General features: G+C 37.6%; 1 protein-coding gene and 1 pseudogene across 1 annotated transcript in view; one reads left to right on the top strand and one right to left on the bottom strand.

Annotated features, from left to right (window-relative positions):
* Nucleotides 1-12,878, bottom strand: part of AGBL4 (ATP/GTP binding protein like 4) — a 1,273,876-nt gene that overhangs the window by 973,103 nt on the left and 287,895 nt on the right. The gene's annotated exons all lie outside the window — the stretch shown is intronic.
* On the top strand, nucleotides 5,465-7,319 carry LOC114898666 (annotated as a pseudogene).

The raw sequence follows: 12,878 nt of genomic DNA, 5'->3' as shown, positions 1-12,878 counted from the left end.
AGGGAATAATGGAGCAGATAATTAGAGAAGGCATATCCTAGAGATAGATAGGGACCTATAAGGACAAGGAAAGTATAAATTTCCTGAGAAGCTAAATTAGTCATTGGCATTAACAGGTATGATTGAATAGCTTTCTCTTTAAAAAAAAAACATTAAAAATTAAAGGGAAAAGGTGATATCCATGCTCAAACACTGATTATTTGCAAGATGTTTTTTACCATTCCTTTTTCCCATGCACTAAGACTCTGATCCTATATAAACCCCAGATCCTCAGTAAAAGAAGCATCCCTCCAATTATTCCAATCCTCTTTAATGAGATTTGCTTGGGAAATTTTAGTTACATTAAAGAGAAATCAATGAGGGATGTAATTCTGGGAATGAGGCAGAGACACCAACCTCATTTTTGGAATATCAGCAGGAAGGACATCTCAAGAACAAAAGAAAGTTAAAAAGAACTAATCAGAGGGTGGGGCGGAGTCAAGATGGCAGACTAGGAAGATGTGGAATTCGTGTATTCGCACAACTAGGGCACCTACCAGGCACCGGTGGGGTACCATGGACACCTAAGGGGATGGGAGGAACCCCTAGTAACTGGTTGTTTCAATTATATTTTTATTTTTCCTATTATATTTTTTTACCTTTCTAATTTTATTTTGTTTTATATTATTTGATATTGCACTGCTCCTTATTTCTTTTTTTTTTTTTTTTTTTTTTTTTTGCCACACCATGCAGCTTGCAGGATCTTGGTTCCCAGGCCGGAGGTTGGGCTCAAGCTCCTGTGATGGGAGCACTGAGTCCAAACCACTGGACTAACAGAGAGCCTCAGACCCCAGGGAATATAAATTGGAGTGAGGCCTCCCAGAGGTCATCTCTGCACCAAGACCCAGCTCTATTCAACTGCCTGCAAATTCCAGTGCTGGACGCTTCAGGCCAAACAACCAGTAAGACAGGAATACAACCCCACCCATCAAAAAGAAAAAAAAAATGAAACGACAAAAAAAAATATGTTACAGATGAAGGACCAAGGTAAAAACCTACAAGACCAAATAAATGAAGATGAAATAGGCAAACTACCTGAAAAAGAATTCAGAGTAAGGGCAATAAAGATGATCCAAAATCTTGGAAACAGAATGGAGAAAATACAAGAAACATTTAATAAGGATCTACAAGAATTAAAGAGCAAAACAATGATGAACAACACAATAACTGAAATTAAAAATACTCTAGAAGGAATCAATGGCAGAATAATTGAGGCAGAAGAAGGGATAAGTGAGCTGGAAGATAAAATGGTGGAAATAACTGCCAGGGAGCAGAATAAAGAAAAAAGAATGAAAAGAATTGAGGACAATCTCAGAGACCTCTGGGACAACACTGAACACACCAACATTCAAATTAGAGGGGTCACAGAAGAAGAGAAAGAGAAAGTGACTGAGAAAATACATGAAGAGATTATAGTGGAAAACTTCCCTAATATGGGAAAGGAAATAGTCAATCAAGTCCAGGAAGTGCAGAGAGTCCCATACAGGATAAATCCAAAGAGAAACATGCCAAGACACATACTAATCAAACTATCAAAAGTTAAATACAAAGAAAAACTATTAAAAGCATCAAGGGAACAGCAACAAATAACATACAAGGGAATCCCCAAAAGGTTAACAGCAGATGTTACAGCAGAAACTCTGCAAGCCAGAAGGGAGTGGCAGGACATATTTAAAGTGATGAAAGGGAAAAACCTACAACCAAGATTACTCTACCCAGCAAAGATCTCATTAAGATTCAATGGAGAAATTAAAACCTTTACAGACAAGAAAAAGTTAAGAGAATTCAGCACCATGAAACCAGCTTTACAACAAATGCTAAAGGAACTTCTCTAGGCAGGAAATACAACAGAGGGAAAAGACATACAAAAACAAACCCAAAACAATTGAGAAAATGGTAATAGAAACATACATATTGATAAATACTTTAAATGTAAATGGATTAAATGCTCCAGCCAAAAGACATACACTGGCTGAATGGATACAAAAACAAGACCTGTATATATGCTGTCTACAAGAGAACCACTTCAGACCTAGGGACACATACAGACTGAAGGAGAGGGGATGAAAAAAAGATATTCCATGTAACTGGAAGTCAAAAGAAAGCTGGAGTAGCAATTCTTATAACAGACAAAATAGACTTTAAAATAAAGACTATTACAAGAGACAAAGAAGGACACTACATAATGATCAAAGGATCAATCCAAGAAGAAGATATGACAATGGTAAATATTTATGCACCCAAAATAGGAGCACCTAAATATATAACGCAAATGCTAACAGCCCTAAAAGGGGAAATTGACAGTAACACAATAATAGTAGGGGACTTTAACAGCCCACTTTCACCAATGGACAGATCATGGAAGATGAAAATAAATCAGGAAACACAAGCTTTAACGGACACATTAAGCAAGATGGACTTAATTGATATTTATAAGACATGCCATCCAAAAACAACAGAATACACTTTCTTCCCAAGTGCTCATGGAACATTCTCCAGGATAGATGATATCTTGGGTCACAAATCAAGCCTCAGTAAATTTAAGGAAACTGAATTCGTATCAAGTATCTTTTCTGACCACAATGCTATGAGACAAGATATCAATTACAGGAAAAAAAATATAAAATATATAAACACATGGAGGTGAAACAATACCCTACTAAATAACCAAGAGATCACTGAAGAGATCAAAGAGGAAATCAAAACATCCCTAGAAATAAATGACAATGAAAACACGATGAGTCAAAGCCTATGGGATGCATCAAAAGTAGTTCTAAGAGGGAAGTTTATAGCAATACAATCCTACCTCAAGAAACAAGAAACATCTCAAGTAAACAACCTAACCTTACACCTAAAGCAATTAGAGAAAGAAGAACAAAAAAACCCCCAAAGTTAGCAGAAGGAAAGAAATCATAAACGTCAGAGCAGAAATAAATGAAAAAGAAATGAAGGAAATGACAGCAAAGATCAATAAAACTAAAAGCTGGATCTTTGAGAAGATAAACAAAATTGATAAACCATTAGCCAGACTCATCAAGAGAAAAAGGGAGAAGACTCAAATCAACAGAATTAGAAATGAAAAAGGAGAAGCAACAACTAACACTGCAGATTACTGTGGTAATCATGAGAGATTACCACAAGCAACCATGTGCCAGTAATATGGACAACCTGGAAGAAATGGACAAATTCTTAGAAAACCACAACCTTCCAAGACTGAACCAGGAAGAAATAGAAACAGACAAATCACAAGCACTGAAATTGAAACTGTGATTAGAAATCTTCCAACGAACAAAAGCCCAGGACCAGATGGCTTCACAGGCAAATTCTATCAAACATTTAGAGAAGAGCTGACACCTATCCTTCTCAAACTCTTCCAAAATATAGCAGAGGGAGGAACACTCCCAAACTCATTCTACGAGGCCACAATCACCCTGATACCAAAAGCAGACAAAGATGTCACCAAAAAAGAAAACTACAGTCCAATATCACTGATTAAAATAGATGCAAATATCCTCAACAAAATAATAGCAAACAGAATCCAACAGCATATTAAAAGGTTCATACACCATGATCTAGTGGGGTTTATCCCAGGAATGGAAAGAATCTTCAATATATGCAAATCAATCAATGTGATACACCACATTAACAAACTGAAGGATAAAAAACATATGATAATCTCAACAGATGTAGAAAAAGCTTCTGACAAAATTCAACACCCATTTATGATAAAAACTCTCCAGAAAGTAGGCATAGAGGGAACCTACCTCAAAAGAGTAATGGCCATATATGATAAACCCACAGCCAACATCATTCTCAATGGGGAAACACTGAAACCATTTCCCCTAAGATCAGGAACAAGACAAGGTTGCCCACTCTCACCACCGTTATTCAACATAGTTTTGGAAGTTTTAGCCATAGCCATTAGAGAACAAGAAGAAATTAAAGGAATCCAAGTTGGAAAAGAGGAAGTAAAACTGTCACTGTTCGCAGATGACATGATACCATACATATAGAATCCTAAAGATGCTATGAGAAGACTACTAGAGCTAATCAATGAATTTGGTAGAGTAGCAGGATACAAAGTTAATGCACAGAAATCTCTTGCATTCCTATACACTAATGATGAAAAATCTGAAAGAGAAATTAAGGAAACAGCTCCATTTACCATCACAACAAAAAAAATTAAATTCCTAGGAATAAACCTACCTAAGGAGTCAAAAGACTGGTATGCAAAAAACTATAAGACACTAATGAAAGAAATTAAAGATGATACAAACAGATGGAGAAATATACCATGTTCTTGGATTCCAAGAATCAATATTGTGAAAATGACTATACTACCCAAAGCAATCTACAGATTCAGTGCAATCCCTATAAAATTACCAATGGCATTTTTCACAGAACTAGAACAAAAATTTTTACAATTTGTATGGAAACACAAAAGACCCTGAATAGCCAAAGCAATCTTGAGGAAGAAAAACGGAGATGGAGGAATCAGGCTCCCTGACTTCAGACTATACTACAAAGCTACAGTAATCAAGACAGTATGGTACTAGAACAAAAACAGAAATATAGATCAATGGAACAGGATAGAAAGTCCAGAGATAAACCCATGCACATATGGTCACCTTATCTTTGATAAAGTGAGCAAGAGTATATACAATGGAGAAAAAGCAGCCTCTTCAATAAATGGTGCTGGGAAAATTGGACAGCTACATGTAAAAGAATGAAATTAGAACACTCCCTAACACCATACACAAACATAAACTTAAATGGATTAAAGACTTAAATGTAAGGCCAGACACTATAAAACTCTTAGAGGAAAACATAGGCCGAACACCCTTTAACGTAAATCACAGCAAGATCCTTTTGGGCCCACCTCCTAGAGAAATGGAAATAAATACAAAAATAAACAAATGGGACCTAATGAAACTTAAAAGCTTTTGCACGGCAATGGAAACCATAAACAAGAGAAAAGACAACCCTCAGAAAATATCTGCAAATGAAGCAACTGACAAAGGATTAATCTCTAAAATAGACAAGCAGCTCATTCAGATCAACATCAGAAAAATAAACAACACAACCCCAAAATGGGCAGAAGACCTAAACAGACATTTCTCCAAAGAAGATATACAGATGGCCAACAAACACATGAAAGGATACTCAACATCACTGATCATTAGAGAACTGCAAATCAAAACTACAATGAGGTATCACCTCACACAGGTCAGAATGGCCATCATCAAAAAATCTACAAACAATAAATGCTGGAGACCTCATTCATTTCCACCGGACTTTTGTGCAGCAGCCCCAGCTCTTGTCATCGCCATCCCTCCGCTGCCTCCCCCGCAAGAGTTCGCTGTCGCTGGAGCCACCTCCGGTTACTCGTAGTGCTCGATTCTCTCTGCTTCACTTCCCACCAACCGCAACCATTGACGCCATGTTGGGTTATTCGAGTGACCGAGACTGCACCTGGGATCGAGGGTTTCGTGTCCCTCGATTTGGAGGAAGTAGGGCAGGGCCGTTATCTGGAAAGAAGTTTGGAAACCCTGGGGAGAAATTGGTTAAAAAAAAGTGGAATCTTGATGAGCTGCCCAAATTTGAGAAGAATTTTTATCAAGAACACCCTGATTTGGCTAGGTGTACAGCACAAGAGGTAGAGACATACAGAAGAAGCAAGGAAATTACAGTTAGAGGTCACAACTGCCCAAAGCCAGTACTGAACTTTTATGAAGCGAACTTCCCTGCAAATGTCATGGACGTGATTGCAAGGCAGAACTTTACTGAACCCACAGCTATTCAAGCTCAGGGATAGCCAGTTGCTCTAAATGGATTGGATATGGTTGGGGTAGCAGAAACTGGATCTGGGAAGGCGTTGTCTTATTTGATGCCTGTCATTGTCCACATCAATCATCAGCCACTCCTAGAGAGAGGTGATGGACCTATTTGCTTGGTGCTGGCACCAACTCGGGAACTGGCCCAACAGGTAGAGCAAGTAGCTGCTGAATACTGTAGAGCGTGTTGCTTGAAGTCCACTTGTATTTATGGTTGTGCTCCCAAGGGACCACAAATACGTTATTTGGAGAGAGATGTAGAAATCTGTATTGCAACACCTGGAAGACTTACTGACTTTTTAGAATGTGGGAAAACCAATCTAAGAAGAACCACCTATCTTGTCCTTGATGAAGCAGACAGAATGCTTGATATGGGATTCGAACCCCAAATAAGGAAGATTGTGGATTAGATAAGACCTGATAGGCAAACCCTAATGTGGAGTGCTACTTGGCCAAAAGAAGTAAGACAGCTTGCTGAAGATTTCCTGAAAGACTATATTCATATAAACATCGGTGCACTAGAACTGAGTGCAAATCACAACATTCTTCAGATTGTGGATGTGTGTCATGATGTAGAAAAGGATGAAAAGCTTATTCATTTAATGGAAGAGATCATGAGTGAGAAGGTGATTAAAACCATTGTTTTTGTTGAAACCAAAAGAAGATGTGATGAACTCACTAGAAAAATGAGGATAGATGGGTGGCCTGCCATGGGTAGCCATGGTGACAAGAGTCAACAGGAACGTGACTGGGTTCTAAATGAATTCAAACATGGAAAGGCTCCTATTCTGATTGCTACAGATGTGGCCTCCAGAGGGCTAGATGTGGAAGATGTGAAATTTGTCATCAATTATGACTACCCTAACTCCTCAGAGGATTACATTCATCGAATTGGAAGAACTGCTCACAGTACCAAAACAGGCACAGCATACACTTTCTTTACACCTGATAACATAAAGCAAGTGAGTGACCTTATCTCTGTGCTTCCTGAAGCTAATCAAGCAATTAATCCCAAATTGCTTCAGTTGGTCAAAGACAGAGGTTCAGGTCGTTCCAGGGGTAGAGGAGGCATGAAGAATGACCATCGGGACAGATACTCTGTTGGCAAAAGGGGTGGACTTAATACATTTAGAGACAGGGAAAATTATGACAGGTTACTCTAGTCTGCTTAAGAGAGATTTTGGGGCAAAAACTCAAAATGGTGTTTACAGTGCTTCAGATTACACCAATGGGAGCTCTGGAAGTAATTTTGTGTCTGCTGGTATACAGAGCAGCTTTAGGACTGGTAATCCAACAGGGACTTACCAGAACGGGTATGATAGCACTCAGCAATATGGACGTAATATTCCCAATATGCACAATGGTATGAACCAACAGGCATATGCATATCCTGCTACTACAGCTGCGCCTATTGGTTATCCAATGCCAATAGGATATTCTCAATAAAACTTTAGAAGTATATGTAAATGTCTGTTTTTCATAATTAGTCTTTATATCGTGTGTTATCACACAAGGTAGTTATTTAAGAAATATGGGAAATGAAGAAATGACTGCAGTGCAGCAGTAATTATGATGCACTTTTTCGCTATTTAAGTTGGAAATTTCTCTACATTCCTGAAACAATTTTTGGTTTCTTTGTACTAGAAAATGCAGGCAGTGTTTTCACAAAAGTATATGTATAGTGATTTGAAATACAATAAATGAAGGCAATGCATGGCCTTCCAATAAAAACTATTTGAAGACTGGAAAAATAAATAAATAAATAAATGCTGGAGAGGGTGTGGAGAAAAGGGAACCCTCTTGCACTGTTGGTGGGAATGTAAATTGATACAGCCACTATGGAGAACAGTATGGAGGTTCCTTAAAAAACTAAAAATAGGACTAACACATGGCCAGTAATCCCACTACCAGGCATATACCCTGAGAAAACCATAATTCAAAAAGAGTTATGTACCACAATGTTCATTGCAGTACTATTTACAGTAGCTAGGACATGGAAGCAACCTACGTGTCCACTGACAGATGAATGGATAAAGAAGATGTGGCACATATATACAATGGAATATTACTCAGCCATAAAAAGAAATGAAATTGAGTTGTCTGTAGTGAGGTAAATGGACCTGGAGTGTGTCATACAGAGTGAAGTAAGTCAGAAAGAGAAAAACAAATACTGTATGCTAACACATATACATGAAATCTAAAAAAATAAAAATAAAAGGTTCTCATGAACCTAGAGGCAGGACAGGAGTAAAGATGCAGACGTAGAGAATGGACTTAAGGACACGGGGAGGGGGAAGGGTAAGCTGTGACAAAGTGAGAGAGTAGCATTGACATATATACACTCACAAATGTAAAATAGAAAATAGATAGGTAGTGGGAAGCAGCTGCATAGAACAGGGAGACGAGCTCGGTACTTTGTGACCACCTAGAGGAGTGGGATAGGGAGGGTGGGAGGGAGAAGCAAGAGGGAGGGGATATGGGGATATATGTATTCATATAGCTGGTTCACTTTGTTATACAGCAGAAACTAACACAACATTGTAAAGCAATTATACTCCAATAAAGATGTTAAGAAAAAAAAACTAATCAGAACCACGTTCACATAAAAGAAAAATTTATTTTTATTACCTAGAACAGAGGCCAAGAAGATTCGCAAGAAGGAGACAATCATAACTGAGCACATGAAGCTGCAGTGACTCTGTAGGTCAGGAAGGAGAGTGAGTCATGGAGAAGACATATATATCCAGTTTAGGGCTATAAAACCAGTTTGTACTTTCTGAACCTTGAGTCTAGCTAGCTTGATCTCTACCTGTCAGAATACTGATCTAGAGATCCACGGTAGAACACTTGTCTCTGCCTCGCTATATTTAGAGAACTGCCTAGCATGTTGGGGAGAACCTGCTACTGGGAAAAAATGAACCCATAAACCCTGTAATAGCCTCTTTTCCCTTCTCTGTTTCTACCAGCAAATGAACAGACTGCTTCTGCTCAATAAGTTTGGCAAGATATGAAGGTTATTTTATTTGAGCAGATATGAGTCATCATCACTCTGAAAAAAAGGATGTTGATAATAATTTTTTTTAAAGAGCTGAAGATGACACTAGCAAGAATGGTATATTTCTCTTGGGATCCTAAATCTCCTTTGGAAATTTAGCTTTTATGTAGCCAAAGTATTTTTGCAATCATTTCTTTCTGTTCATTCATTTAACACATTTACTGAATGCCTACTGTGTGCTGTGGAGGCCCTAGGGTACAACATGAGGAAAAAGCATGGTCCTTGACCTTGTAGAGCACATAGTTTAGTAGAGGGAGAGAGAGATAACCATATAATCACACTAATATAAATGAAAATACGCATTTAAAACAGTGCAGGATGAGGGCTTCCCTGGTGGCTCAGTGGTTAAGAATCCACCTGCCAAAGCAGGGGACACGGGTTCAAGCCCTGGTCTGGGAAGATTCCACATGACGCAGAGAAACTAAGCCCGTGTGCCACAACTACTGAGCCTGTGCTCCGCAACAAGAGGGGCCACTGCAATGAGAAGCCCAAGCACCGCAAGGAAGAGTAGCCCCTGCTCACCGCAACTAGAGAAAAGCCCCAGCAACAAAGACCCAATGCAGCCAAAAATAAATAAATAAATAAATTTATTTTAAAAAGCATTTTTTTTTTAATAAAAAAGTGCAGGATGATTTGAGAGCATATAACAGTGGGATAATTTAGAATGTGGAGCCAGGTTTCTCTCAGAAAGTGCCATTCCACTGAGATCTGACAGTTGATTGGGAACAACAGACAAAAGGTATGTTTATAGGGGTGGTAAGAAAGCTATTCAGGTAGAGGGAGCAGCACGCACAAAATCCCTGAGTCAAGAGGTAGCATGGGACACTAGAGGATCTAAGAGGGGCAGGATGACTGGGACACAGAAAAGGAAAAGATGGGTGTGAGAGGAAACCACAATGTGGCAGCGGCCTCCTCTTAGAAAAGCCTGTAGACAGACTAGTATGTTTCCCAAATCTTAGTCATGGGTTCTAGCTTCATGATTTTTTCTTATTGAGGTATAATCAACATATAATATTATTAGTTTTAAGTGTACACTATAACGATATATCAAGAACTCATACAATTCAATAGCAAAAAAAAACAAAACAATAGCCCAATCTGATTAAAAAGTGGGCAGAAGATCTTCAAGATTTTTGATGTATTTCTGTATCATTTTGACAAAAATCTATTGTTTAAATCAACCCTACCTCATTTTACTTAAACACATTGCTCCCTTTAGTAAATAAAGTTTATTTCAAATGTATACGTGTAGCTGATTCACTTTGTTATACAGCAGCAACTAACACAACAATGTAAAGCAATTATACTCCAATAAAGATGTTAAAAAAAAAATGCTAGGCTGTCATAGCCCTTTTTAAAAGACCCAAGCAAAGGGGTTTGTATACAAGGTTTTCAAACATGGGGTTTGAAAAGAAGATAGATATATATATATGGAATCTAAGAAAAAAAAAAAGATCATGAAGAACCTAGGGGTAAGAGGGAAATAAAGACACAGACCTACTAGAGAATGGACTTGAGGATATGGGGAGGGGGAAGGGTAAGCTGTGACAAAGTGAGAGAGTGGCATGGACATATACACACTACCAAACGTAAAATAGATAGCTAGTGGGAAGCAGCCGCATAGCACAGGGAGGGAAGAGATATGGGAACATATGTATATGTATAACTGATTCACTTTGTTATAAAGCAGAAACTAACACACCATTGTAAAGCAATTATACTTCAATAAAGATGTTAAAAAAAAAGAAAAAGAGGTAACAGTGTTCCTCTGATGGCAGCAAGATCAGAGGGAGGGACTGGGAAGGTGAAGATAAGATTTTAGAAAACAAGGTCACCAGTCTAGCCCTGCTTCCCTCCCTCCAGAGCTTACTCACTCCTAACCTCAGTTCTTACAGGACAGTTTAGGGTATATTTTAATTAAGTAGGACATTTTCTCATAACCCTCATCCAAATCTTAACAAAATAAAATCCACAGAAGCCCACATTGAAATCTAACTTTAAACTCCCAGTGCTGAGAGACACAGAGTATATGAGCTATGGCTTTTGACTCTGTGGATCTATTCCTGGCTTCATCATTAACATGGTGAATATCCTTGCTTTGAGATTTTTAGAACAACTTTAATTGTCATTTTTTTGTAGTTTGAATTGTCTTATTAAAATATAATTTTCCAGGAGTTAAATTTATTTACTTAATTAGAGGTCTATTCTCTCTTCAATATGCACATTCTCAAAAGTCAACTCACATCTTCGAATGGGGGCAGGGTGTAGTATACCCTTTGGCATAATAACATCTAATTACAGGATTACATTAGTGCACTCAGTACCTTTAATCACATAAGATTTGATAGAGCACCAAGAAAACCTGTGCTGATCTCTCAACACTAAAGACCTTAAAGCATGAATGTCAGGACACACCATAGTTGTCTCTGCCGCATCTGTAGGATCTTTGATTTCAAAAGAAAAAACAGATTTGGAGATCCTGATGATATTATTTTGATTAGTGATAAATTAGAAAGATTCCCAGAAATAGCAATAATTATAACAATAATAACAATCATGACAATAATGTACAATTATAATGTTTAATGGTTTTCAAATGCTTTTCATATAAACTTTCCCCTTTGATCCTCACAATGATAAAAGCAGGGCAAGAATTATCAGTCCTACTTTATGAATAGAGAAATTAAGCATCAAAAATGTTCACATTTGGGGGAATATCTGGGAACATGCACAAGGAATCAAAGGCAAATCTGAGAAGAGTGCTTTTCCAGGTATTTCCTATGAGAAAAACTATGAGACCTTGGGAAGCCACTGAAACTCTCTAGCCTCAAATTTTTCATCTGTAAAATGGTCTAGATTATAAGATATGAATATAGAAGGAGAGAATAAGACACTAGATTTCACGGCAGGGAAGAATTAGTATGGGTAAAACCAGGGCTGGGCCTCCCATAGACATTTGTACACTGGACTAAGATTGTCACCAGGCCCAGACTCAGGAGGTTGAAAGGTCTGTTCCACTCACACCCTTTAAGGAAGACGGCAGCATGGTGGAGCACAAAAATACAGGTATCGGTATCAAACCAAAATTAATCCTAAGAGATTCTCAGCTCTGCTACTTAGGAGTCATTCGACATTGGGTCTTTTTGATCCTGTTTCCTTATCTAAAAATTAGGGATAATAATGTATCTCTGCCAGGGATGTGATGAAGAAAAAATAAGTTAGTATGTACAATATCTATTACAGTGGTTGACAAACTTTTTCTGTAAAGGGCCAGATAGCAGAGGCAAAAACCAAGTATATTATATTGGAACTTATGTAACGAGAGCAAAAACACATTTCCACAAAATTTTTATTGATGAAATGTAAAATATAATAGTAATAAAATGAGCTCTTTTTTGTAATACAGGTTTAGTAATGAATAGAATGGAATTTTCTGTGGGAATATCATTTCTCTAATTTGGGAGGCAAAGCCAGTGTTGCCTATCATCAAATCAATTGCAAATGTTCATCTGTAAAAATCATTTTTACTCAAGAGCCATAAAAAACCAAATAAGCTGGATTTGACTTGCTGAGAGTGTATGAAAGTTCTATTATTCTACAACTTCATTAACATTTAGTGTTTTCAGACTTTTTTATTCTGGTGAGTGTGTGAAGCTGCTGACTTTTCAATAACTTCTACCACAAGCAGCAAGACTCAAAGAAAATTTTCCCTTAACCTAGAGTTGAAAGCTGAAGAAAATTCAACTAAGAACTCAGGTACTTCTGAGAGGAAAAAAGTAATTATCTGTAAGTGTTTTAAAGTTTTTGCCATTTTATTTTTTTTAAAAGGAGTCTTTTATTATTAAATAAGTATTTAAGAGCTTAATTCACATGACTACTAATGACTTTAGAAACAGGCATGAGATAATCTATGAGGATTCAGAATTTTATTACTTTATCTGCTCATGCCA

Source organism: Monodon monoceros, unplaced genomic scaffold (assembly GCF_005190385.1).
Source record: "Monodon monoceros isolate NGI ecotype Baffin Bay Population unplaced genomic scaffold, NGI_Narwhal_1 Super_Scaffold_18, whole genome shotgun sequence".
Lineage (NCBI taxonomy): Eukaryota > Metazoa > Chordata > Mammalia > Artiodactyla > Monodontidae > Monodon > Monodon monoceros.
The sequence above is the reverse complement of the archived record's forward strand: the minus strand, read 5'-3'. Positions and strand labels throughout refer to the sequence as shown.